The sequence below is a fragment of the Ailuropoda melanoleuca genome, chromosome 4, assembly GCF_002007445.2.
Source record: "Ailuropoda melanoleuca isolate Jingjing chromosome 4, ASM200744v2, whole genome shotgun sequence".
NCBI lineage: Eukaryota > Metazoa > Chordata > Mammalia > Carnivora > Ursidae > Ailuropoda > Ailuropoda melanoleuca.
Window position 1 is genome coordinate 33,317,502 of NC_048221.1, and position 17,471 is coordinate 33,334,972.

A 17,471-nucleotide genomic window follows, 5' to 3' on the forward strand; every position below is an offset into this window, starting at 1 on the left:
TGCCAAGATCTGTTTTCTCCAGAAAACATTTAGCTATGTATTTGTTGAGGGCTAGAATTATGTCCTCCTGTGTATCACCTTCTCTTCCCTGAATCATTCCAACAGTCTTCAAAGACCCCCTGAGTCTGTTCTTAGCCTTTACTATTTCTCAGCAGTCAGAGGGATCCCGTTAAAACCTGACTAGGGTCACATCACTCCTTTTTTCAAATCCCTATAAAGACTTGCCGTTTCACTCAGAGAGAAGCTGAAGTCTTACAAGGGCCTCAAGCAGTCCAGGCACCCTCTGCCTCAGAGCCTTTGCACAGCTTGTTTTCCCTGTCAGGAACATTCTTCCCCCAAATGCCTCCCTAATTCACTCACTGTTTTCAAGTTCTTGCTCAAATATTACCTTTCACTTCCTCGCTCCTGCGCTTCTTACCCTACCCATACTGTACCCTCTTTTTCTCCAAAGCAAGTATCACCGAATGAGTCTGTCCCCCCCATTGGGACATAGGCTCCATGTACAGAATGTGTCTCCATGGCCTTGCTGAGAGCTTGTCCCCTAGTAGATACTCTCAAAGTATTCATGGGACAAATAATGAATGTATCATGTCCTGCATGGTATGTTGTAAACAGGAGGCACCCTTAATAAATGAGCCAATGAATGGATTCTGACCCAAGTTTGTTCTGAATAACCAAACTGCCTGAGGAAACAGGGGAGAAACACTCGAAAAATTAGGGCAATTGAGAGTAAATTTTATAACAAAGGACAAGGTAGTGGTTCTATTAACTTTGAAAAACGTAGCTGTGAGCCTAGAGTATGAGTTCTAGAAATCAAGTGGCATGCTCTGCCCAATTCTGTTTCAGCACCCACTTGTCATCGTGAAAGTTGCATGCTAAGTTTTTTCTCCCTCCTTTGGCTCTGGTGCAAATCTTTGAAAAGAGAAGTTAGTTACCCCCACCTACCCCAAGATTGGCATACCCGAAATTGGGTATTTCAAAGCAAGCTTCTCTCCTACTAAATGTATTCTGTTTAATTGTTTCTCATATTAAATGGCAACATACACCCTTTCGAGAAGAAAAAAGAAAGGTTTTCATCCTGGTCACCCTGCAGCAATATCCTTGGGAACAAAATAAATGCAGAAATATCAAGGGAAAAGCCCAAAGGCTCTTCTTAAGTGGGTGGTCAATATCACTTTAATTCTTCGTTGTAACCCTCACAAACCCAAAACCCTGTGAACTATTAAATTACTACGGGGATTCCCTCTGGGCTCCTCGCCCCGGCTGGTCTCAGGGTGTTCTGGGCAACAGGCAGCTTGGGTAATACTCTCTGAACACCTGTCACCTGCTTCATACAATAATCTAAATAGAATGTGAATACAAAAGGCCTATTATCAACTATGCAATGATCAGTTTGGCTCAGACTGCACGTCTGTGTGGCCTCGTTTAGATCATGTTGAACATTCCCTTAGCAGGCACATCAAAACCCATGAAACAAGAAAGGGCATGAAGAGATGGTTGCCAACTCTACTCCCAGTTAAGTGAGTCTGGCATATGGAGGTGATGTTTGTGTAAGGCTAAAGGCAGGGACTGGGTAAGACCTATGCTATCTAAGCTCTGAAATGTGTGTGTGTGTGTGTGTGTATTTTGTATCTTTTTCCACTGTTGTTACACCAAATGATATTCAGATTTTTAGTACGGAAACTCTGGCTTCTTACCTTCGCTACCGCCTTTATTTAATGCCTGGCAAGTTCAAGGTAACCAGCCGTCCCATTGCACAGGACTGAGAGGGCATGGCACTTGCAGTGCTCAAACTGGGAAAATCCTGGGTAAACTGGGACGAGTGGGTCACCTCTGTCCTAAGTGCTCCATATTTGTTCACATGGAGTCTATTTTCCATTCACCAGGATATACACATGATTCCAAGAGGTATTAAAATCAGTATTAAGGCTATTTGGAAAGCAAGACCACAGAAGGGATAAATGGAAGCCAGTGGTATAGCAGGGGTAGAGGAGTAGCAGGAGCTCCTTCAGAAACAGATGGTAATGGAGTGCACTGTCTGTAGAGAAATTTTAAAGAAATGATAAAAGTGACTAGTGGTCAGCCTGCTTTTCGTTATCAGCCTGCACCAGCAATTCTAAATGAAGTCAGTGATAAAAGGCTCTTCCTGGTTGGGGCAGATACCCCCACTGCCCTTCCCACTCCTGGGTATGCCCCTGGATGGAGCAGAATATAATCCGATATCTGTAAATGTCCTTTTTTATTGAGAGCTTGCTATGGTTATGTTGAGCCCTTTATATGTTTTTCTCATTTAATCATCTCACCAATTTATAAGAAAGATACTTACTTACGCTTTTGCATTTGCATTTAGCGCTAAGAATTCCCGAGTCTCTTGTTTAAGGCCACACACACAGTCAGCTGACAATCTGAACCCAGCCTCTCTGAGGCCGAAGACAGTCCATCTCAACCCAGGTGCTCTGTTGCCTTTGCCCCCACGTGAGGACAAGTCTGAAAGCTGACTCTATAATGGGCACACTGAAGTGGTGGGCAGGGTGGAGGGAGTGCTGGTGATTCTGAGACAAGGTGTTTAATAAATATTTGTTGGATAACTGAGTGAATGAATGAATACATTGAGTGAAAACTGGTGTCTTCATAGAGTTACTAGAATCCAGGGAGCTTTGTGTTCAAGCAGGACAGAATTTTTAAAAAATTTTTCCATCGATTGGGGCTTGCCAGAGTCTTAAGAATTTAGAACATTGAAGACTGACCTGGTCCCTGTCCCTGTCCTTTTCCTTTTGGGGGAGATGCTTACACCAAAGGATACCAAGTGTTCATGGATGAGCTGCACCATGAAACACTAATGTCATTGAAAGATTCTTTTTTTTTTAAAGATTTTATTTATTTATTTATTTATTTATTTATTCATTCATTCATTCATTTATTTAGAGCGCCAGTTGGGGGAGGGGCAGAGGGAGAGGGAAAAAGAATTTCAAGTGGATGGCACGCTGAGTGCAGAGTCCAACATAGGGCTTGATCTCACGATCCTGAGATCACGACCTGAGACAAAATCGAGAGTTGGGTGCTTAAATGACTGTGCCACACAGGTGCCCCAGGATTCTTCCAAGATTAGTCTATTTCAGCTTATAAGCCATGGAAAATGGAGGAGCCAGACCTGAGATAGATTCTCTGGGTCTGATGTAGGCACTGAGGCTGTTATTAATGGGGTTCCCAAGAAGTCCCACTGCCTGTGAATCTGACCTTGATGTGTAACGAGGGTGTTGCTCCCCACTCTTCCTGGGACAGTCTAATTTGGAGGCTTTTCCATGATTTTAGGGATGGGCTTTAAGCTAGAGTTTGAATGCGAATGTTCTATGGCCTACATCTGATCAGTGTGCGTGTTTTGTTTGGCCTGTAGGATTCCCCAATTTTTTTAAGTTGATACTTTAAAGAATAGGAAGTCTTCGTATAAAAACTTGGATCTCTGGCTTCTCCTCAAACATTAGAAAAGCTGGCTATACACCTGCTCAGCACACTGGCTGACTAGTCCGGGCTGACTCCTTTCAACAAGGCACGGGGCAACGAGCCCCACTAGAGTCTATCGTTGACTCAACTCACTTCATTCATTTATGTCACCTGTCTGCTCCCTGCATGAAGCTTATGGTCTTTGCTCTGGATCTACATTGGCCAATACAGTAGCCATTAATGACATGTGGCTAAAAAGTTTGTGTTTAAATTAATTAACATTAATAAGATTTAAAATTTAGGGGCACCTGGGTGACTCAGTGGGTTAAGCAGCTGCCTTCAGCTCAGGTCATGGTCTCAAGTCCTGGAATTGAGCCCTGAGCAGGGAGCCTGCTTCCCCCTCTCCCGTTCCTCCTGCAAATAAATAAATAAAATATTTTAAAAAAAATTTTTAAAAAATTTAAAATTTAGCTTCTCAGTTGCACTAGCCATAATTCAAGTGTCTCCTAGCCGGATGTTAGTGACTGTCGTATTGGGCAAGACAGATCAGAACATTTCCATCACCAAATGGAGTCTCTTGGGCAGTGCTGTTGTAGACATGAACTATTTCAGAGTCATGGCTGGCACCGCTAACCCCCCAGCCAGTGGGTTTTACCCTGAAAATCCTATTATAGCAAGAGCAGAGGGGGAGAAGGAGAAAAAGGAGGAGGAAGAATCATTTGTAGAGTACTTACTCTCTGTCAAGCACTGTAGTAAGAACATTCCACAAATTATCTAAATTAATTGCTTACACAGTCCGATGAGATCAGGGAGATAACTCCTCTTCATTCTAAAAACGAAGAAACACAGGCTTAAAAGTTAATTACATTGCTTAGGCTCCCATCATCGATACATGGTAGTCTAGGATTCAAATCAAAGTCTGTGTGGTTCTGGAACTCATGTTCCTCACGATCGTTCAATAAAGCTGAGTCTGTAGAAATGGATCCATAGCCCCATTAGCAGTGAGCCCACTGGAAAGCCAGAGGGGAGGGATGTGGTGTCCTTGGTCCACTGGGGTCCGCCTGGAGGTTGCATCAAAGTTATACAATTAGATAACTTATATTCTTGGCCTACCCAAATGGCCATTTCAGTGAAAAAACAGGAAATTGTTTATTTTCATGACAATTATTGTTTTCATTTTTTCTTTTTTAAATTTAAATTCAATTAGCCAACGTATAGTACACATTAGTTTTTGATATAATGTTCAATGATTCATTAGTTGCGTATAACACCCAGTGCTCATCACATCACACACCCTCCTGAATGCCCATCATCCAGTTACCCCATTTCCCCACCAACCTCTCTATCCACAACCCTCAGTTTGTTTCCTGGAGTCCAGAGTCTCTCATGGTTTGTCTCCCTCTCTGATTTCTCCCCATTCAGTGTTCCCTCCCTTCCTCTATTGTTCTCTGCACTATTCCTTATGTTCCACATATAAGGGAAACCATATGAGAATTATATTTCTCTGATTGACTTATTTCACTTAGCATAACACCCTCCAGTTCCATTCATTTATTTTATTTTTAGAGAAAGACAGAATGAGCGTGTGAGCAGGGAAGGGCAGAGGGAGAGGGAAAGAGACAGAATACCAAGCAGGCCTCCTGCTGAGCACAGAGACTCACACAGGCCTGAGATCAGGAGATCAGGAGATCAGGAGATCACGAGATCACAACTTGAGCTGCTATCAGGAGTCTGACGTCCAACTGACTGAGCCACCCAGGTGCCCTTATTTTTTTCTTTTCTGTAGCTGTTACATTGTTGCCTCTTCTCCTTGTCTGAGAATTCACAGCTGCCAATTACAAGTTGATTTTAAATATTGGTAGCTACTCCATGTATCCATCGAGAAGAGAATTTATCTTGACAGTCAAATGAAATGATATATTTTTTTTCCTTTTTAAGGGGGTTTATTATTAAGTGTGTTGTTCCATTCTTTTTTAGAAGTGTCATTTTCACGGACTGCATTTATCTAATAACATTGTATGCCCAGAATGGAAAAAAGAAAAACACTTCAGCTTTTGTCTATTATATGGTAACAGAAATCCCTGATCCTTTGGAAAGAGGGGGGTGTTAGACTAGTTAATTTCATTATGGGTAAGACTTTTGATACTGTTTTCATGTCTCTAGGCAAAATAACTATGTTCCAGGTGCACAAACATGTTTCTGTTGCTTCTGTGCATGTGTTACAAATTCTTCTTGCTGATTCTCTTTTTCCTGCTTTATTTGTAACCTTTTGCTATCCCATGGTTCTTTCTTCACTGGCATTGTTTCCCATTTGCATGCTTCTAAATTATAATTTCTCTTTAAAGAATTCAACACATAAAATTACATCAAGAGTTACCATTAGCTGAAGAAGAGTGAAACAATTTTAATCAGGTAGAATTATTTTTAAATGTAAAGGGGATATATTCATTTGGTTGGTGTCAACCTTTTTCTATGTTCTGTATTTGAAATTATTTTGTAGTTTCCTAAACTATAAACATTTATCAGAAATATTTTTAGGACAGGATTTGCTTTGCCAGAGCACATAATTATCATCAGCTTTGCTTGCCAATAAAGAAGAATGCTTTCATCTGGATGAATGTATGCTTAGGATGTGGACGGTAAATTCTTTTTTTGCAAGAGATATTCATCTATAGCCTAGAGGCTGAAGGAAAGCTTTTTAAAAAAGTAGACAGAGAATTTGATTCATAAAATTTCCCATTTCAGTTATAACCAACATGATGCTGGTTCTCCTACAAATGCAGTGACTGACATTGGTGATATTTTTCTTTCTTTCTTTCTTTCTTTCTTTCTTTCTTTCTTTCTTTCTTTTCTTTCTCTCTCTCTCTCTCTCTCTCTTTTTTTTTTTTTGATGGAGTTTTAAAATATCTCTGCTTTATCATCCAGACTCATATTTGCCAACCACATCTCCCACCAGTTTAAGTAGCATTTTCTTAGAAGGAAAATACAGGAAAAACAACAACAACAACAATAGACGTTAATACTAAAATCTGAGAGGAAAATAATTTTTGAATGCAAATATACCGCCACTTAGATGTTGGGCTGAAGAATTTATTCACTCTTTTAATTAGCATTTGCCAAGTGCCTATGATGTGGTCCTCAGCGTGCTCTGTGGCTCTGCTTATCAAATTTAATGTGCATATGAATCATGGTGGACACTGTTCTCATGCAGATTCTGGTTCTGTGGATCTTGGAGATTCTCCATTTCTAATAAGCTCCCAGGAGAAGCCAATGCTGCTGGCCTAGGAATCATACACTACACAGCAAAATTCTTGGCACCAAAATAGAAATGAGCAAAATAAAGCCCCACAATGGGCCTTCAACAAATGGAAGAGAGCTGGGTAACTGAAGACTTAAAGAAGAGTGGGAAGGTTCTGCTCCTGGTAATGGAAATACTATCAACTTGGGGCAAACCAAAGAAAACTAACATCGAAAGGCATAGGAGAACAACCAGAGAAAAACAGATCCTGTAGGGGAGGTGATGGGACAAAAGAAAAAAGGAGTGACATGTGGTCAGTTTTCCATTTTTTTGATGGCTTTAGCCAGAGGGCAGTCCCAACTCTGCTGTGTGGGTGGACTCCAACTCAGAAAGAAAATCCTGCAATGTACTGGCTTAAAAATCAGATGTCAGAGTTCAGGTTACATACAGGAGCTGGAAAGTGAGGGAAGAGACAGCGAAGGAAGAAAAGGGAAGGAAGATAAAGAAAGGAGAGAGATACAGAGAGGGAGTTCCAAATATGGTGTGTAAACTCTGTCCCAGTCTGTGGCTAACCTCCAAGTAAGTCACCTATGCATGAAGAAGGCTCCAGCAATTCAGCAAAGGCTAAGAGAACTGCAAGGATTGCAGTTGCTCTGATGGCGGGGGGGGGGGGGGGGGGTGTGGGTTTTGGTGCAGCAAAACTANAGCAAAGTTCATTTCCTGTTTACAAAAATAATTAGTATTTTTCAAAGGAACCTGACAGAATCCAGAGACGCTTTAATATATTATCCTCAATACCTAGGATACAATCCAGATTTTTCTTATAACATGAAGAGATAGGAAAATGTGACCTATATTCAAGAAAAAAGACTGTCAAGACCAAACTTGAGATGAACGAGGTACTGGAAACAGCAGGATGAATATTTTAAAGCATCTCCTCTAAGAACGTTTGAGGACACAAAGGAATATATGCTAAGATAAAAAAAAAAAAAGATAGGAATCACAGCAGCAAAATAATTTTTAAAAACTCTTAAAAAAGACCCAATGGAAATTCTAGAACTAAACAATATGGTATCTAAAAAATAGAAAATTCATTGGATGGTCCTAACAGCAGATTGAAGATGACAGAACAGTCAGCCAATGTGAAGACAGACAGTATCCAATCTAAGAACTTTAAAAAGTGGGCAGACTCTCAGGATTCTGTAGGACAATAGCTAAAGAAATTACATGTTTACAATTGGAATCCCAGAAGGAGAGGAGTAAGAGAATAAAGCAGGGGGAAAAAACAAAAAAAAACAACAAAAAAAAATCTGAAGAAATAATGACCCAACACTTTGTAAGTTTGGTCAAAGACATACATTCTGCATGAAGTCAGCTCCAAGTAACATAAATAGAAGACAACCACACTTAGGCCCACCATAGTCAAACTGCTAGTTATAATGGGAGACAGCATTCCTAGCTCCTGAAAGTACAGACTCTGAATCAGAGAGGCTTGCCCTGAAGCCTGCATCTGCTGTTTAATGTCCATGTGACCTTGGGCAGATGACTCTAAGTACTGAGCAGATTTTTGGCTCATAGAGTACTTAAGAAGTTAAGAATCAACTGCACTGCTGGTAGAAGTACAAACTGGTGCAGCCACTATGGAAAACAGTATAAAGTTTCCTCAAAAAATGAAAGATAGAATCACCACAGGATTCGGTAATTCCACTAATGGGTATTTACCCAAAGTAAATGAATACAACAATTCAAAAAGATATACGCATTCCTGTTTACTGTATCATTATTTACAATAGCCACAATATGGAAGCAACCCGAGTGTTTATCCATAGAACAATGGATAAAAAAGATGTGATATATATTTAAACACACACACACACACACACACACACACACTCAGGAATATTACTCAGTCACCAAGAGGAATGACAATAGGGTTGGGCTACAGAGTGAATAAGTCAGAGTACGGCAAAACCACATGATTTCACTCAAGTGTGAAATTTAAGAAGCAAAACAAAGAAGCAAAAAGAAAAAAAAAGACAAAAAACCCATCTCTTAAAGACAAGAGAACAAACTGGTGGTTGCCAGATGGGAGGTGGGTGGGGGATGGGTGAGATAGGTGAAGGGGATTAAGAGTACATTTATCATGATGAGCACTGAGTAATATATGGAATTGTTGAATCATTATATTGTATACCTGAAACTAAGATAACACTGTATGTTAATCATATTTCAATTAGAAAAGAGAAACAACCAATAGAAGGATGTGGAAGGGAGAATGGGACTTTGGGATTAAAAAGAAGAGAGAGAAATCAGGGAGAGATTTGTTAAACTATACTTGCTGCTAACTCTGCATGCAAAGACTGACCCAACATATATTTATTGACCAAGTACTGGTGGTTCTCTCCTGCCTAAATTGGGGTAAGTTACCCCGTGGGCAATTGAAGATCACCAGGGACAAGTGGCTCCATGAAAGTGACATTATTTCATAATGTATGTTCTCTCACACCAACATGACTTGCAAAGATCTTCTCTATTTGTGATGTAGCGAAACAAGAGTGGAGTGATGAGATTCCTGAAACAGTAATTGATGGTTTCCCCCTAGCCTTTCCTGCTTTGTTTTGTCCTTGCTTTCTTTCATCTGTCAAGTTGCAGTGAGGCCACCTGGGGCTCACTGATGCGGGGAAGGGACATGTTCTCTGCAAGGCAGAGAAAAAAGTGGTTCCTTCCAGGTTTTGAGATTTAAAAGGCTGGGTCTTGAGGGAAAGGGCAACAATTCAGGGCCTAGTCCACAGATTTGGGAGACCACATGATCATATAAGGGCAAGACTTTGAAACCTTCAGTCTATAAAATAATTTTGTGCTAATGTGAAAAAGACTTTGAAGGGGTAAAAAATGAAATCTTGGAAATGGCAGGTCTTGGCATGTCCTATCATCTCCATTGTTATCACCTTAAATCTGAGCAATCATAATGTCTTGCTTAAATTATTGTGATAGCTTTTGCCAAGAGGGGTACCTGCTTCTTCTCTTACCCATCATCTGCCCCAGGCCAATCTACCTTCAGCCGAACAAAGGGTTTCCTGTTGTAACCTATGCCCGATCAGGCCAATTTCTCTGCTCACAACCCTGCAAAGGCTCCCCATGATACTCTCTGTCAAAGCCACAAAGACCTTTGCGAGGATTACAAGGCTCTACACACATATCCCAACCCCCTTCTGAGGTCACTCCTTTCTATTTACACTAGCCTTCCTCGGGTTGCTTGACTAGGTCGGCATACTACCGTCTTCAGTACATTGGAATATTCTTCTCCCTGGTAACTACATCGCTCACCTGCTTCAGGTTCTTACTCAAACATCACATCCTCAATAGGTCTGCCTTGAGACCCTGCTTTCCCAGCCTATTGCTCTTACTGTGTTTTGTTCTTTTTTGATTGTGTTTTTAGTATATATTTTACTATATGTTTTTAGTATATAGATAATTGACTTAGTCTTTTTTTTTTTTTTTTGCTATTATTTATTGTCTGCCTGCCCTTTTAGAATGACGGAAGGGATCTTTGTCTTGTTCACTTGTGTATCTGAAGAGCCTAGCACAGTGCCTGCCATTTGATCAAAGTTCGATAAATAATGAATGCAAGTGAAATCAGCAAAATGTTATAAAAAATAAGGTCCCGGTGACCACTATTTCGCGGAATGACCCTGATGCTACCAAGGCATGGGAAGAATGCCATCTTCACAGGAAACATACATTTTAATTTCTTAACCAACAAGTAAACCAAATATTCTGTTATTCCACACTCTACTGTCATTCTTGACAACTGCCAGTGAGGTAGAAACAAAGTAGAATTAATTTGGATTCTGATAGGAATCGGGAAGAAAAAGGTAAAGAAAAATAGAGTGTTAGGCGAAAAGGTGACACAAGAAGGAGGACAGAACAAAGCCATTTATTTCAAAGGAAAGAGAAACTGAGATGTCATCTGCAGAAAGAGCGGGAAGGCAGATAGCTTGTAGCAGGGGATAAACACTGGTAGGAAGCAGTGGAGACAGAAGAATTTCAAAGGCAGTTGAGTGTGGGAAAAGAAGAAATGAGGGCGAATGTGTGCTTGAAGCCAAAGAACAAAGCGAAGATCAAACTTTGGTTCTAAAGATTTCCGGGGCGCCTGGGTGGCGCAGTCATTAAGCATCTGCCTTCGGCTCCGGGCGTGATCCCAGCGTTGTGGGATTGAGCCCCGCATCAGGCTCCTCTGCTATGAGACTGCTTCTCCCTCTCCCACTCCCCCTGCTTGTATTCCCTCTCTCGATGGCTGTCTCTCTCTCTGTCGAATAAATAAATAAAATCTTAAAAAAAAAAATAAAGATTTCAGTAGAATTCAGAATTTTTTATTAGGAATTCAGAGGGTAGGGGAGAATAAATTATTGCAAAACATACAGCTAATACTTGAGTGATGTTCCTTTCGGTGTGACTGAGTAGGAAAAATGTTCGATTTCACAAGAGCAGTTGCAATTATTATGTATGTACACTTGAGAACGAACAACATAGAAGCACCTCGGTTTCCAATCCAACTTTGAAATACAGACACAAAAGGACCAAATGCAAACACCGCCCCCCGCCCCCCCCCCCGCCAAACACTCCACCCATATTTCGTGCAGGCTCACTTGAAAGTCTCTCCTCACAGACTTCAACCCACTGTGAAAAAATGAGAAAAAAAAAATCGGTTTTCTGTCTGCCCTGTAGCAAGAGAACAGTTGCTGCTGCATTTCCTTGTAGACGGAAGTGTCTTGTTCTCCAGTGCTCCTGAATATGCGTTAGAGCTGTGAAGCCTCAGAAAGTTGGGACAAAAGGACTTTCCCTCTGAAATGGTGGCTAACACCCAGTAGGGCCGACACAATTCATCCAGGAGCTTGGGCGGGGGGTGGAGGCAGTAGGTGGAAAAGCCCCAGAGAGGACAAACCATAAACAGACAGGCAGTGAGACTGAAAATACATCCTGTTTTCAGAAGAGCTCTGAAAAGACAACCCAAGTTGGGAGGATATATTCATTTCAGGAACAAGGCACTGCCTGAAATAATCAATGTATGCATTCCTATGTAGGTAATTCCTTTCTCACCCCAATTTTCTCCCTTCCCCCACTGCAGTCCCCTGATATTTTCCCTCGGATCAGTCTTCGATCTCAGTGTTTTAAAAACTTCTAAGAAGCTGGGTTTTTCCCCTTCAAATGAAGAGTTTGTGTTTTTTCGATTTAAAGTGGAAAGCATTAGTACTGTCTACTGCAATCCGAGCCCATAGCATAAAATCTGACATGTGAAAGGCAAGAGAAGAAAGAAAACAGAGTGAATGCATGTATGGAGGGAGGGGACTGGCTGTCACAGCAACAGCATTGTGCCTTGGACACAAAAGGAGGATTTGGAGAAACGTGAAGGCCCCCAAATAAATCTACATGCAAGTAATTTACTAAGTGGTGATCTGTGGCCCAAAGAGCTCAATGTGACTCCTGCCATTCCAGAAAGAATAAATTTCTCAGCTACAATCTGTATTGGTCTCCAGTATTCCAGTTGGACACTGGACTGTGGTTAAATCCAGATGGAAACTCATTGATTTTGTGGTAGCAAAAACAGTTCTGTTTCATATGACTGATTTTGGGTGGGGGAGCAGACCCCCAAATGTGACAATGGTGGCTTTTTTGAAAGATACTGGTGTGAATCAGGCAGATGAATAAATCAGGCAAATACAAGGAATGGCCTTATAAATAGAGCTTATGTACCGACAGATTCTTCTTCATAAAAATACTGTATTTTTATAGGCATGAACTGATTCCATGACTCTTTATAAAGATTATCTTTGTAGGATTTACGTAGTACACGTATTTGATTCCCATGACTATGATTTACTATAAGCAAGCAGGGTATGGAGAGGAGAGGAGCATTAGACTAAAAGGAGAAAATATTCATCCACAACAGAAGAATATGGGGCTTCAAAGAATTAGAGAACTCTGACGTAGTGGAAAAGGGGTCTTAGGGTTTATGTAGCTCAATCTAATTTTACTTAAGACCAGAGATGATTATTTATTTTCCTAATGTCACGTATCTCGTAAGTGTTGGAGCCAAGATTTGAATCTGGGTCTTCTGACTCCAAATCCAATGCTCTTAGACTATCTTAATATTTTAGCCCCCACACTTACATGATCCTGACTGCTTATATTCTATTAATTGGGCTAAGTAACTACAAGATTCTACAACAGACCAACTCTGAAATCTCAGGGGTTCAGCAAACGAACTTCATGTGAAGTCAAGGGCAGGTAAGTGGGGGCTCCCTCAGTCCAGGGAACTGGAGGACCAGGCTCTCTTCAACCTGAACCCCCTCCATATCACAGGAGGCTTTCGATCACTACCTTAATGAAAAAAAGAATATGGATTATCACACCAATTCTTAAATGCTTCAGCCTGGAAGTTTTATGTATTACTTCCGCTCACATTTCATTGGCTAGAACTAACTATAGGGTTTCATCCAAGTCAAATGGTTTTGGAAAGTATAATCCCCTCATGTGCCCAGGAAGGAGATGAGAAATGGGGGAATACTTTTAACCTCTCTCACACGTGCATACCTGGTTTCCATGAAGTGCAAAATAAAGCAATATTACTAAAGGAAGTGTGGAGATTTTCTGGGTAATCAGGAAGTAAGAATAACACAATTACTCTTCCCACTGAACTCTTTACTAAAGTATGAAGGCCTGGCAAGAAATACCGAGGGCTTATGAATCCATATCTTTTAGTACAGGCGTTCTAAGTCCCCAAGTCAGACTTCACAAATATTATGATCCAAAATATTGGCCACCTGCTTTGTCTATAAAATTTTACCGATCACAACTCTAAATTGCTTCTCTCTTTCCAGGACATTTTGTAGCTTTCAGTTGGCCCCATATCACGGGGAGCAGTGTCTCCAATAAAATGGATACAAATATTTGTGAAGCTCATCCCGACTGCTCCAAAGCCAGGCCAGAGCCAGGCCCTAGAGAGCAGGTGCTTTGCTGGCACATGGCAGGTCCTACTGACATGGTCCAGGGAGCACCTGGAGACTTTCCAACTCTAGAAAACTGCAGAGTTAGCCATGGGCTGTGACAACGAGTCATCTGCTTCTTGTTTTCCTATTTATAGTTTTTAAGATAATCTCTGTTGCCTCCTCACCCATTTTGTCAAAGAGAACACTGTAGTTGTGGTTTACCAATACTAGAATAACAGGAATCTAAACTTTCTGATACAAATGTTTTTTTGGGTTGGTTGTGATATTGAAGACTTTCTCTCTCTCTCTCACACACACACACACACACACACACACTCTCTCTCTCTCTCTCTCTCTCTCTCTCTCTCTCCACTTCTTTAGACTGGAGTTTTTCAATCTTCAATGTGCAAACACCTGGGGATCTTGGTTAAATGAAGATTCTGATCTAGAAAATCTGGGATGGGTCCTGCAGCTGTCTTTCCAACAAGCTCAAAGATGATGTCAATGCTAAGGACCCCTCCAGTGGGTCGCCTGGGATCCCTCTTACCAGGTTTAGTGTGTCCATTCCCCACTGGTTACCTGTTCTGCTGTTAAGGTCTCTGAAGGATTGCCCCTGAGCTATTGTGTATGTCTGCCTATCCCCATTCTCTGCAATTGATACCCAGTGACTCACACAGGTATGGAGAAACAAAAGCCTAGCCAAGAAGTGGGACAAACCTTGGGTGCAATTTCTGCTTCAGAGCTCCTCAGCAGAGTGGGGTGAGGCTGAAGCTAGACTCCACCTGAAATCACATCCTTATCGTTATCCTGATTCCTATTCTTCCTTAAAGGTTTTCTTCATAGAGCACTGCCTTGAACAACCCCATCTTAGGCTCTGCTTCCAGGAAACCCACTTAAGGCCTTTGCAAGCCACGCATTGAGAAGCCAGTCTAGAGTGTTCTAGAATTTGCTGAAAGAAGGTGTTGACTTGGGATCACAGATTGGGTTTTAAAAATTTAACCAATGCTTTTTTAGCTTCTTGGGTAGAAGAGATAAGGGGGGGGTCAAAATTCATGTCACCGATGATTGGCCAATTAAAGACATCATGCAACTGAGAGCTTCCACAGGTTCATGTTTATTGGCTGTGAATGTTTGGTGCTTCATGGATATTTAATGTTTACTTGGTCCTTCCACCCCTTTGCATCTATGGTCAGCACCTACATGCTGTACTTGCATTTCCTATATCTGATGCAGGTCATATGATACTCATTTCTAACCTTGATTTCAGCTATCTTTTTACTCGCCTCTTTACTTTCTTTCCCATAGCAGGATTGAATGTAGTTAAATGATATGAGCACAATGAAGGACATCTAACATGGAAAATGAGTTTATAACAAAGACATGGGTGAAAAACCAGGTTAGAAGATCTGAAAATGGGAAAGTGAGACAACCCAGGTATTAGAGAATGGAAGCATCTACCACCCTAAGGATGACGGACAAAGTAAGGGGATGCTTGTTTCCAGGATCCAGGAACTAACATAGACCATGGAGGAGATGGTTTCTGAAAGAGAGAGAGAGAGAGGGAGGGAGGGGCACCCTGGCATCGCCCTTTCTCCTATATTCTTTCTTGTCAGTGCCTGACATGGGCTAATATAGCAAGAGGCCAGTAGGCAAGGGAGCTTGAAGAATGTAATTTGCAGAGGCGGCCCCTACAATACAAAGCAGAGTAAAAGAAGCATGGTGAATGAGGACCTGCATGGTAGCCCAGCTAAGGTTACTGGCAGTGACAAGGTAAGGCCAACTGACCAGGGGAACCCAGGGAAACCCTGGCCTTTCCAGCTTGCAACCTAAGTGTAGAACCACTAAGCTAAGAAGTCAATGAACAGAGCTAATGGTCTATTATGATAGAATAATTATTTTAAAGCCAACTGAGTTCTGCTCTATGTGTCAGAGTAGATCCAACGACATCTAAGATTTTTATTATCCTGTGATTTACCTCCAACATTCTGAGTTGATGAAAAGCGTACCCTCAAAGACTAAAGGAGATTTTAAAAGCTGATTCGTAGGTTCATTCATGGTGAACAATTTTAAAACTGAGAAGCAATCACTATTTTGAGAAGAGATCATTCAAAGAAACTATATCCTAGTAGAAAGAAAAAATCTGGTTATATTTACTAAGAGAATAATTCCAATATTAGCTACAGGTAAAATATTTCTTGCATTTAATGATTTTGTAGCAACTGGCTAAGGAGAGAGAAGAGGAAATTTGTATTTGTGGTGAGAATGGCTTTACTTAAACAAACCAAAATAATGATGGTAATGAGTCCCTGAATGTATCCTACGTATCAAGAGCTGGGCTAATTGCTCTAGAGCCCAGTGTCTCAACTACTACATTTTTGACATCTTGGGCTGGATGATTCCTTATAAAGAGGGCTGTCCCGTGCATCGTAAAATGGTTAGCATCATCCCGGGCCTTGACCTACTTGATGTACTCCACCCCCAGCTGTGACAATCAAGAAGTGTCTCCAGATATCGCAAAATGCCCCCAGCCCCTAGGAGTGGGTGGGCAAAATCGACCCCGGTTAGAACCACTGCTCTAAAGGCATCAACTTATAATTACGTCAAGGGCACCAAAGAACAAAATGAGGCTTACTGAGACTAAATGAACTTGCCCAGCCTCATGCAGATAGTGAGCGGTACAAGCAAGATTCGAACTCAGATCCAACTGGGTTCTTTTCTTCCCATTTTCTGAGAAGTAACTGTGAATATGTTTTTTAATCTGGAGAAAAATATCAGAAGAAACAGTCATTTTTGATCTGAATCTATAGCAAGAGATTAACCGGATTTCTGATGCGATGGTGGTTTTATGCTGCTTCGATCACAGAAATTCAGAAGCGTAAGAAGCCTGGGAGCTCATCTGCTTTAGAAAATACTATTGCGGCCACGCAAGCCCTACACAGCAGCATCTGACAGCATCTGGTTCATTTTAGCTGAAGAGACAACGTGCTGCAAAGCCTCCCTGTTTTCTGTGGGCTGCGGCTCTTGCTGACTCTCCCTCCTCTGTAATGTACCACGGCAGTAAATGATCAATTTCAACTTCACGCTGCCGAGGTCAGGTGCCGGGAACAACAGGCTCTCTACGAAACCATGTAGGAATGATTTATTGCTTTTCCAGAAGAGGATTCTTGACATTTTGAAAATGTAATATAGTGCAAGGATAATTAAGCCAAAGGTAGACCGCTGCACAACTGACTGGCATTGTCAGAGAAGCCTGATTAGCTTAGATGCTTCAAGAACCGATTTTGCCAGCTATGAATTAAAGGTTAGTAATTAAATTTATGGGCCGTGGCCACTGTCTCCAGGTGGCATTTCACATAGGGGTACTTGTGTTCTGAGAGGACAGGCAAATAAAGCAAACATCAGTTGCCTCTTGACTAACGGTCTGCTTAAAATGTCTCTTCAGAGGGAAAGGAAAAATAATATTGAGTCAAACTTGTTTGGAAGTCAAAGTATTACTTATTATATCCAATAATGTTTTTGAAAAGCAAGCTCTAACTACCTTCCAAATGGCAAATCAAAGCGAGAGAGATAAGTTTAATAAAAGGTATTCACATCCATCATATTTATCTACCAGTGGGCTCCATGTGAGGGAATATTTAGTTATGAGTTATCGCTTCTTTTCTCCATCCAGCCAGGCACCAACTTCCGAAAACTGCCCTTTTCCTCCCCCTTCCCCATCCTTCCACCCAAATACTTTTGGAAACAGACCTATTCAAAGATACACAGCCCATCTAAAGCATTCAGAATCCTTCCTTAGGGATTTT